The sequence below is a fragment of the Aulostomus chinensis genome, chromosome 1 (assembly GCF_037954235.1).
Source record: "Aulostomus chinensis isolate RoL2024-O1b breed Wild chromosome 1, RoL_Achi_v1.0, whole genome shotgun sequence".
Lineage (NCBI taxonomy): Eukaryota > Metazoa > Chordata > Actinopteri > Syngnathiformes > Aulostomidae > Aulostomus > Aulostomus chinensis.
Genome location: NC_141320.1, coordinates 35,139,696 through 35,149,278, shown reverse-complemented (window position 1 = coordinate 35,149,278; position 9,583 = coordinate 35,139,696). Strand labels below are relative to the sequence as shown.

Below are 9,583 nucleotides of genomic sequence, written 5' to 3'. Positions count from 1 at the left end.
TCTGTCAGAGTCACTGTTTAACTGATGCAGGAACACAAACACAGACACAACATTTATTTTCTTCATTTTAGGGATGTCTGTGTAGGTTCTCATTCATCCAGGTCATCGTAGATCGAAGCGAAGTAAAATCTGGTCAACTGGACGTAACTGAGCCTGTGATCTCAAAGGCTCTGTGATCTCTGTCATTTCACTGTGATGTCAGCCCTCACAGTCTGAAGGCGTGTTCACATCAATCGTGACACAAATTTTCGTGCAACAAGTTCACATGTAAAGTCCATGTAGAGAGCTGAACTGGTGTGTGTACTCGCCGGCAACGTGAGTGACGCGTATTCATGCATTTGAAAGTATTCAACTTTTGTGACAAATTCTCATGACAAGGAGTCCAGAGAGCCTGTCAGCGTTGAGATTCCCCTGGCGTCAGGGAAGTCATGTCAATGGTCCTGGAGCCTGGAGTTGGTGTTGGACCTTGATATCCTGGCACCGATCCTCACAAACAGGTCATCGAACAGGAACCTCGTCAGCCAGAAGTACCGCTGGAAACGGCCGTCGTCCAGGCGCAGTTCTTGGAGAAAGAGAGTTAAGAAGTTTAGAGGTCCAAGAAGCTTCTTCAGTTCAAAACTTGCCTTTAACCTTCAGTCTAACGCTGTTCCAGCATTGGATGAAAGAGACTGGTGCTCTCATCTTCTTCAACACTGACTTGTTCTACCAGGACAAGAGAATCTGAGCTTGGATGTCATTTAGCAGTCAAAGGCTTGTTAAACTGGTCAACATCAGCTGGTGTTCACTCTGATGATGTAGCGATGGTCTGGATTCTTCCTTCTGGAGCACCAAGCTGCTGGGAAGAAGCCTGATGATGTCAGAGTTGTGTTCAGTGGCTCCTGCTGGGTCCACCACCTACTGAATTGGATGATAAAATGCATTTGTTGGACTTTTGGTTTTTGGTGACAGCGCCACCTATCGAATTAGATTATAGCAAAATACTACTTTCTAACTGTAGTATTAAAGGTTTATTCCACCAAAATACTACTTCCTGTCCTTTAATTTCTAACTACTGTATAAAAGGTTTATTCCAATTCCTCCAAAATACTTTCTAATTTATAGTTTTAAAGGTTCGTTCCACCAAAATACTTTCTAATTTATAGTTTTAAAGGTTCGTTCCACCAAAATACTTTCTAATTTATAGTTTTAAAGGTTCGTTCCACCAAAATACTTTCTAATTTATAGTTTTAAAGGTTCATTCCACCAAAATACTTTCTAATTTATAGTTTTAAAGGTTCCTTCAGTTGAGGGCTCCTGGTTCTGTGTTAGGGGTTGAGGGTCGATATGGGATGATGAGGAAGATTTCATGTCACGATGGTCCTGCTAAAGTAACTGTGAGTCATGAAATCAAACAATGTCATCAAAATACGCTTGAACTCTTAAAATGGCAATAAAATCTACTGGAATCATTTTACCACAAACACTTTTATTGTGATTTTGTGAGCATCATTTTTCAAACATTATAACATAAACTTTAAAAAGGGTCCATTCACTAACACTCTTACTTGAAGGTAGTCACTGATATCAGTAAACAGCTGATAAAGATTTGTGTTCATGTTTTAATTCTCTACTCTGACCTGTGCTGAGACACTGGACCAGAGAGGAAGACCTGCTCAGCCTCCTGCATGGACCAGTTCTGCAGCTCAGTGATGACGACGAGGGATTCAGCATTGAGTTCATTTTAAACTTTTTGGAGGAAACACCTGTAAATTAACCAGCAGTTACTGGTGATGCTTCACAGTTTCCAAGCTCAAACGGCCTCCTGCTTGTTGGACTCACAATTTCCAAAAAATGGAGACATCAAAAGTCAAATCATGTTTTTGTTTGGTTTTGTGTTGTTTTGTTTTTTACTGGAGGAAAACTTCAAATTGTGATGATGTGTCTGACTTAGAAACTGAACCCCCAAAAATCAAAAAGTCTCCTTCTTCTGTGCCGTGATCTCTGAGCTGATCATGATTGATCTCATCAATAATCCTTGGCAGCCGACCAGTCACACACAGCCCCCCCCCCACACACACACACACACTGAGACATGCAGCAGCTCACAGTAACTGCCTCCGTCACACAGCAGATAGACTCCTTTCTATAACAAGATAAGCAGTAGAAAATGGATGGAAGTGATGATGAACTGATGAACAGGTGATTTGTCCAAAAGTCAACATCAGATTCATTTCCAATCTGTGGAAGCAGTTTCATCTTGAGGTTCCAGGTAAGAACAGCCAGCTGTGGGCTGACACACATCTCTTCAGGAGCACTTCTATGCTCCAAACTTGACAGGTTGAATTGTGTCTGTATTCTGAGGGCAGCAGGAGGACGGAGGAGTGAGGACACACACATTTGGAACTGAGAGGAGCTGTGTGTGTGATTTCCCCTCCAAAGATAAAACCAGCTCCTTCATGCTGGCTATGAAGGCTCACAGTCACACTGACCCAGCTACAAATACTTTGATATGCAACAGACTGGTTTCTCTTCTGGTAGTTTGTTATCAACTGTTGTCACATTTAAGGATCACTTGAGCTGATAAGATGAAGGCTCCAAAGGACCAGCTGGAGATGCCGGGGATTGAACCCGGGGCCTCATACATGCAAAGCATGCACTCTACCACTGAGCTACATCCCCTCTGTCAGAGTCACTGTTTAACTGATGCAGCAACACAAACACAGACACAACATTTTTATTCTTCATTTTAGGGATAAAAAGGAAGTCAGCCTGTGATCTCAAAGGCTCTGTGATCTCAGTAGTTTCACTGTGATGTCAGCCCACACAACCTTAGACCACAGAGGCAAGTCAGGCTCCAGGAAGCTGAGGCTGCTCCGTTCTCAGTCCAGTCCAGAGTGAAGGTTTTCCTCTCAGAAGCTTTCCAATCCAGCCCAGATCCTCTCTGACTAGCAGGAGTCTTTGACCAGGAAATGAGAATTATATTGAACGTCTGCTCATCCTCAGAATGAAGTAAAAGTATTTGTGTTCCTAAAATAATCTCCAGATGCTAAGATCAGTTATTAACATTGATTGACAGCTCTAAACTGAGCCACCATCACTATACAGTTGCAACTGAAATATTTAGAAATATTTCAAGGAAGCAGCAGGCCCTCATCCGCCCCGGTCCACCCGACTGTGTCCCCTGAGACAGATGACAGCTCGCTTCTGGCAGAGGCAGTTAGGTTGAGGACCGTTGCTGATGTCATCAACCGATGTCTCCATCACAAAAGGTGACAGACAGGATGGTCATGGACATAAAACAGAGGTCGAAGAATGAGAAAGAATGGTTGTCCTGACTGAAGTTTAGCTTGAGCTTTTTAATTTGTTACTAAAGGAAGTATTGGTACAAGTAAAGGCAGGCGAACTTTCCACAAATATTCAGAATTGACTTTGACAACCAAAACATGAACCAAGACGACAAAATAGTGAACATGAAAAAGGAACCAGTCCCACCTTCTTGTGTGTTCCTGCTGAAGTAAATGTTTATGAAGATTTGTTGTGTTCTTTTTCCAAAGGTCCAGCCAGCATTGCAGGTCTCAGGAGGAGGAGCCACTTCAGCAGGATCTGTGGGACAAATCCCCCCATGGTGAGACCTGTCCAGCTCCCTGCAGCTCTGCAAGTGTTACCAACTCTTCATTCCAGCTGTTTGGTTGAATCCCATTTTTTCACCTTTGAACCTTTTGAACACTGATGAGGAGGTGAGGCTGGAGGCAAAACCACAACCTCACGTCATCTCACAGGATGAACCAAAATGCCAGACACTTCCTGTCACTGCTCCAGCACCACCTGTCTCCCCTCCATGTCTTTACCATCTGTGCAGCTTCCTGCTGTCCCTGGACCCTCACAGGTGATCGCTCCACCTGGAGCCTCACAGATGGGTTCTCACCTCCCAATACCTGCAGCCCAGCCTCGACCCACTCAGACACAGTCACCCGTTCAAGCTGGGCCTGGTACCACACTCCTGTACAGACAGAGAGAAAGAAGACACACGGGATCCTTTGAAGAAAATGTAATAAAGACAGGAAGCCCCCATCACATTGTCAGTGTTTCAGTGACTGGCATTGGGAAGAGACTGAGACAAAGTCAGTTATGAATGGAGGGCTGAGTTGGAGCAGAGGGGGACAGGATCCTTGGGGTGGACTGTCTTTAGGAGGCTGAGGTGTCTGGTGGTCTTGGTGGACCCTCTGCATCTCAAGCTGAGACAACAGAGTCCTGTGTTCTTGAGTCATTGTCTATAGTCTCTGTTGTTGGAGAGCTCAGTGTGGTCCCTGGTGGTCTAGTGGCTAGGATTCGGCGCTCTCACCGCCGCAGCCCGGGTTCGATTCCCGGTCAGGCAATGAGTTATTTAGAGGTTGAAGGAGAGGTGATCAGGTGGTCCACATGATGGTGGAGGTGATGAACTGTGAGTCCATCATGGCTCCACTCTCACCCCCATTGTAGTGTTCTTGGTTCACTCTGCCATGGCCCCATGTTGAAGGGTGACTGTCTCATTCAGGTTCAACCCTTTGTTTGACTCTATTAAGTCACTGACTCCTGCAAGGACAAACTGTAATCCTCCTTCGTAGCTTTGGTTCCTTGCAGCACAGAAAGTCTGTTCACTGATGTAGGAACTGGAAATCTTAGAGCTCCGTTCCTTCGTTCCTTCCTACACTGAGCAGAACAAACACAGAATAGTGGGCAGTTCCTCCTACAGTTCTCAGAAAGTCTGAGGGCACCAAAGAAAGGAGGGAAATGCAATCAATGTTGAATTATTTTACATTTCTTATATTTGATCAAAGATAGAACTTAATAAGCGTCCATCAACCTGCAGGACAAACTCCTTCACTGTGTGGGAGGTTCAGAGTCCCTGGTTTGATTGCAGCTTTGACCTGAGCAGGTGTTCATCCTCATCTCAGTAACAGGGGACACTTTATCACAGCAGTGGACAAACATCAGCATTCATCACCCAGCAGCTCCTCTGATCAACAGACCAAGCTGAAGTATTCTGAGAAGGAGGGCATGGATCCCTCTACCTCCCACATGCTAAGCTAGCACTCTACCATTGGAGCTAAGTCCCCTTTTGAGCTTCCATTTGAGTTTTCTGTTCCCATCTCTATGGTAACGGTCAGTTTTGACCCACATATTCAATCAGCTGTAAAATTCAGTAAAAACTATTTTCTATCATCCAAGTTGTTTCCATCTCTTGGTTTCCTTGTTAGGCTTCCTTATCCATGGAAATATTGATTTGAATATTTTGTTGTGGGCCTCTGGACCTTTTTTTAGTCAGTAAACCCTCGATTTCAATTAAAAAAAATGATAAAATGAACCTTTGGGTTTGGCATAAAAGTCTTTTTTTCAGCAACAGAACTTTAATATAAACACTAAATGAAAAGCAGAACAAGCCAGAACACAAACTCTGCTCTGCCGTCCTTCCTGGTTACTGGGCATGGACTGCTGGAAGGGGCATTTTCCTCAGAAAGGGACAAGACGTTCATCCACTCTCACCTCTGGCCCTGGGTTGAATGTTGGTGCAAGGAGCTGCACCCATCTTTCCCAGACATCCCCAATGGGGGCAAGCTTGTCAGTTCTTGCTCCGGTGTCTCTGTCGTCAAATCTGAGGACTCTTGATGTTCGTTGAAAGTTCTGAAGTGGCCTTGTGGCCCGGAAAATATTTCTGCCTGTCAATGCGTCCCAGAGACGATCAGTGGCCTCACTGCAGGATCTGAACACTCCAGGAAGAAGAAGAACACCAATAGAAGCATCCAGGTGTCCCTCATCAATGTCTTTCCACTTGTCACCATGGACTTTTTTTCCTTTGAGGTTTGTCACAGCAATGCTGACTCTTTGTAGTGACAGTGGCATGAACAGAACCATCAACCATAAACAGCTCCAAACATGTCTTGATGTCACTGCCTCTCGTCACAGCAAACCTTGTGATTCCAGGGCTCATTTTGATGACATCAGCAGCAGCTGCCCTGCCATGTACATCAGGAGACACTGAGCTCCAGCCAATGTTCCCTCTAGTTTTTCATGTGTCTGGTTATCCTCACAAGCTCCCTGAGCTCACTGAGGACCACTGTGAGCACTGAAACTGGGAGACGGTTCCACAGGAGGGGAGCCTGATAGCTGAAGGCTCTGGCTCCATTCTACTTTTAGAACTCTAGGAACCACCAGTAACCCTGCATCCTGGGAGCAAAGGGTTCTAGCTGGATAATAGGGGACTAGGAGCTCTGTCAGGTAGGAAGGAGCCTGACTGTTGAAGACTTTGATGGTAGAAGGAGAATTTAGAATTCTATCCTAAATTTGACAGGTAGCCATGCAGAGAAGCCAGTACAGGAGTACTGTCTACTAGTTCTAGTCAACACGCGGGCCGCAGCGTTCTGGACCAGCTGGAGAGTTTTCAGGACCTACTTCTTCTTTTGGTCACAGGTTTGAAGATACCTGTGGAAGTGAAAGGAAAGGCTGTGAGAGCCACACCTCTCCAGTGACCTGGGACATGATGGCAGTGGTGGGATTTGAACCCACGCCTCCTTAGAGACTGGAGCCTTAATCCAGCGCCTTCGACCGCTCGGCCACACTACCTCACTGTGCTGCTCTCTGAGTTGGTCTGCTAAAGGCATGTTGAAGAGGAAGTAACAATGATATCAAACTTATTCTGAAGGGGGACCCCTTCCCTCCACGGTCACAGGAAGTGACGACAGCGCTGCTAGAAGCAGGAAAGAAATGGTAAAAGGACTCAGTTTGTACAGAGCCTTTCTACCTCAGCAGCACTCAAGGAGCTGAACAATGTCCTCTCATTCACACACTCACACACTGATGCTGAAGGCTGCCATGCAAGGAGCCAACCTACTCATCAGAAGTATTTAGGGGTTCAGTCTCTTACTCAAGGACACTTTGACATGACCACTGGAGAAAGTGAGGATCAAACCAGCCACCCTTTGGTTGCCAGACGGCCATGCTACTCCTGAGTCATGTGACCTGGATAAGATGGTGAACTACAGCTGATCGCCATGCTAGCAAACCCCTTTTGTTTGGTTTGGTTGTTGTTTAGTGACTGTGGATGAATACACAGGAGAAGTTGAGCATAAATTTGTGTTCCCTGTTCACTTGAATATCTGCAGGAGTGTGAGGTGGAAATAATACTTGGAGGAGAATGAGAGTTCAGTCTCAGCGCTATGACCTGTGCTGACACTAAAACATGTCAGCCCACAGAACAAAGATGGCAGTCCTCTGGGAAAGCAGGTACACCACACATACATGAAGAAACCCTACAGGAAACAAATATGTTGCCAGAGACTTTTACTCTGTTTTTGTTGTTTACCCAAGTACAGGATTGGAGGGAGACTGATGGTCGCTGTTTGGGTTTTTGGAAAACAAGGAGGCTGTGGGTTCAAGCTGGATTCTCAGAGACGATTTCCCCAACCTCTACATTTGCATCTACACTGTCATCTAGTCATGTGACTGAAGTCATCCAGTCACGTGACTGAAGTCATCCAGTCATGTCAGTGATGTCATTTGGCAGGACTGTCATTGCCGTCTCATTCTAGAAAAGAATCCAGACTCCACCTGTGGCTCCATGATAACTGATGGACCTCTGGTTGGAGGCTGGACGATGATGTTTGGACTGGAAGGAAAACTCCTTGTCCAAATTCCATTGTGTTCAAGTTTAAAGTCCCACAATAAGAAGTAGCTGAATCTGACAGGTGAAGGTTTGGAACTACAAGATGGTGATGTTTCCTTGACTTGATGCTCTGACTGTCAGGGTGGATGACAGCTTCTTCTGCTGCTGCATCTGAGTGGCTAGGATTGGAGGTTTTACCTCCCAAGGTTGTCTGGTTCCAGGGGAAATTTTAAAATTCCAGTCCCCAACCTTGGCTGTTCTGAAACTCTTCTCCTGAATCACTCCTGAGCTGCAGCAAGAACAAATACCAGTGCCAACCAGATCAACTTAATGGCTGCTAACAGCCTCAGACACTTGATTTCCATCAATCTGGAGCCAAGAAGGCACTCACCTGTGGTTCTCCTCCAGGAGGGTCCAGGTTCTGCCATTGGGGCTCCTGGTGCCACTGCCAGAGAGCCTCAGCTGCACACTGCAACATTTCAACAGGAGATTGACATTCCTTCAAATGTCCTGACATCTTATTCCAATGGTTCTGTTCCATATTTATATTTCAAAATAAATCATACAATGAGGGGTGCACGGTGGTGCACGGTGGTGCAGTGGTCAGCACTGTGGCCTCACAGCAAAAAGGTTCTGGGTTCGAGTCCCAGCTCTGGCACAGTATCTTTCTGTGTGAGTCTCCATGTTCTCCCTGTTCCTGTGTGGGTTCTCTCTGGTACTCCAGCTTCCTCCCACCATCCAAAGACATGCAATTTGGGGACGAGGCTGATTGATACTCTAAATTGACTGTAGGTATGAATGTGAGTGCGAATGGTTGTTTGTCTCTGTGTGTTGGCCCTGCGATGGACTGGTGACCTGTCCAGGGTGAACCCCGCCTCTTGCCCGTAGATGCTGGTATAGGCTCTACACCCCGCGACCCTTACTAGTAAGGAATAAGTGGAAGATGACGACAACGATCACACAATGAAAGCTGCCACAGCTGGTTTAAGAGAGCGAACAAGCTAAGAGATCTGAAACCAGTAAAAAATGCTTTTCTGTGTGCAAACTAGTGAGGGGCATGAAAGGATATTTTACCACCAATACAGAACCCAGACTTTAGTCATGTGATGAGATGGCGACTCTGATTATGAAGTTAATGGACAAAATGTGAACTGAAAGAAAATACATTAAAAAATACGAACTAAACTAAATAAATAAATAAAGAAGCAGCACAAATAACGTTTTCTTCTGCACAAATTTACTGGAATTAGACTGCATTTTTGGTTAATGAGTAGATGAAAGAGTGTCACATATATATTATATACATGTGATACATGCACGTGGCTTTGGACAAAAGCTCAATGAAACTGTAGGATTGTAGAATTATTTAAACGTTCCAAGTGGACTGTTTCAGGTTTCTAGAAGACGCTTCAGCGCTCATCCAAGAGGCGTCTTCAGTTTTCTTCACTGATGGGAGGATTTATGGCTCTAAGGGGGCGGGACCTTCTCCAGAGGTGATTGACACATGTGAGCTCTGGGTGTCAGAGTTGTTTTGGTCAGGTTATGAAAGGGAAGTTGACTCAACTGGTATCTGTGTCAGTTAAAAGCCTCACAGTAATTCCATAATCTAGGAGCAGAAACTAGAGACACTTGCGACGAGGATGGGATTCGAACCCACGCGTGCAGAGCACAATGGATTAGCAGTCCATCGCCTTAACCACTCGGCCACCTCGTCTGCCGACAGCAACCCTGACCTCTGAAACAGATGAACTCTTTGGAGCCCATTTGTCAGAAATGGACCCAGCAGGAGCCACTGAACACAACTCTGACATCATCAGGCTTCTTCCCAGCAGCTTGGTGCTCCAGAAGGAAGAATCCAGACCATCGCTACATCATCAGAGTGAACACCAGCTGATGTTTACCAGTTTAACAAGCCTTTGACTGCTAAATGACATCCAAGCTCAGATTCTCTTTTCCTGATAGAAC

At 45.5% G+C, this 9,583-nt stretch overlaps 3 non-coding genes across 3 annotated transcripts; all 3 read right to left on the bottom strand.

Annotated features, from left to right (window-relative positions):
- Positions 1-2,586: 2,586 nt before the first annotated feature.
- trnaa-ugc (transfer RNA alanine (anticodon UGC)) lies at positions 2,587-2,658 on the bottom strand. Its single transcript has one exon. It is a non-coding gene; the product is annotated as a tRNA-Ala (tRNA).
- Positions 2,659-6,497: 3,839 nt separating this feature from the next.
- Positions 6,498-6,579, bottom strand: trnal-aag (transfer RNA leucine (anticodon AAG)). The gene has a single exon. It is a non-coding gene; the product is annotated as a tRNA-Leu (tRNA).
- A 2,671-nt stretch (positions 6,580-9,250) lies between these two features.
- Positions 9,251-9,332, bottom strand: trnas-gcu (transfer RNA serine (anticodon GCU)). Its single transcript has one exon. It is a non-coding gene; the product is annotated as a tRNA-Ser (tRNA).
- Between the last annotated feature and the right edge of the window lie 251 nt (positions 9,333-9,583).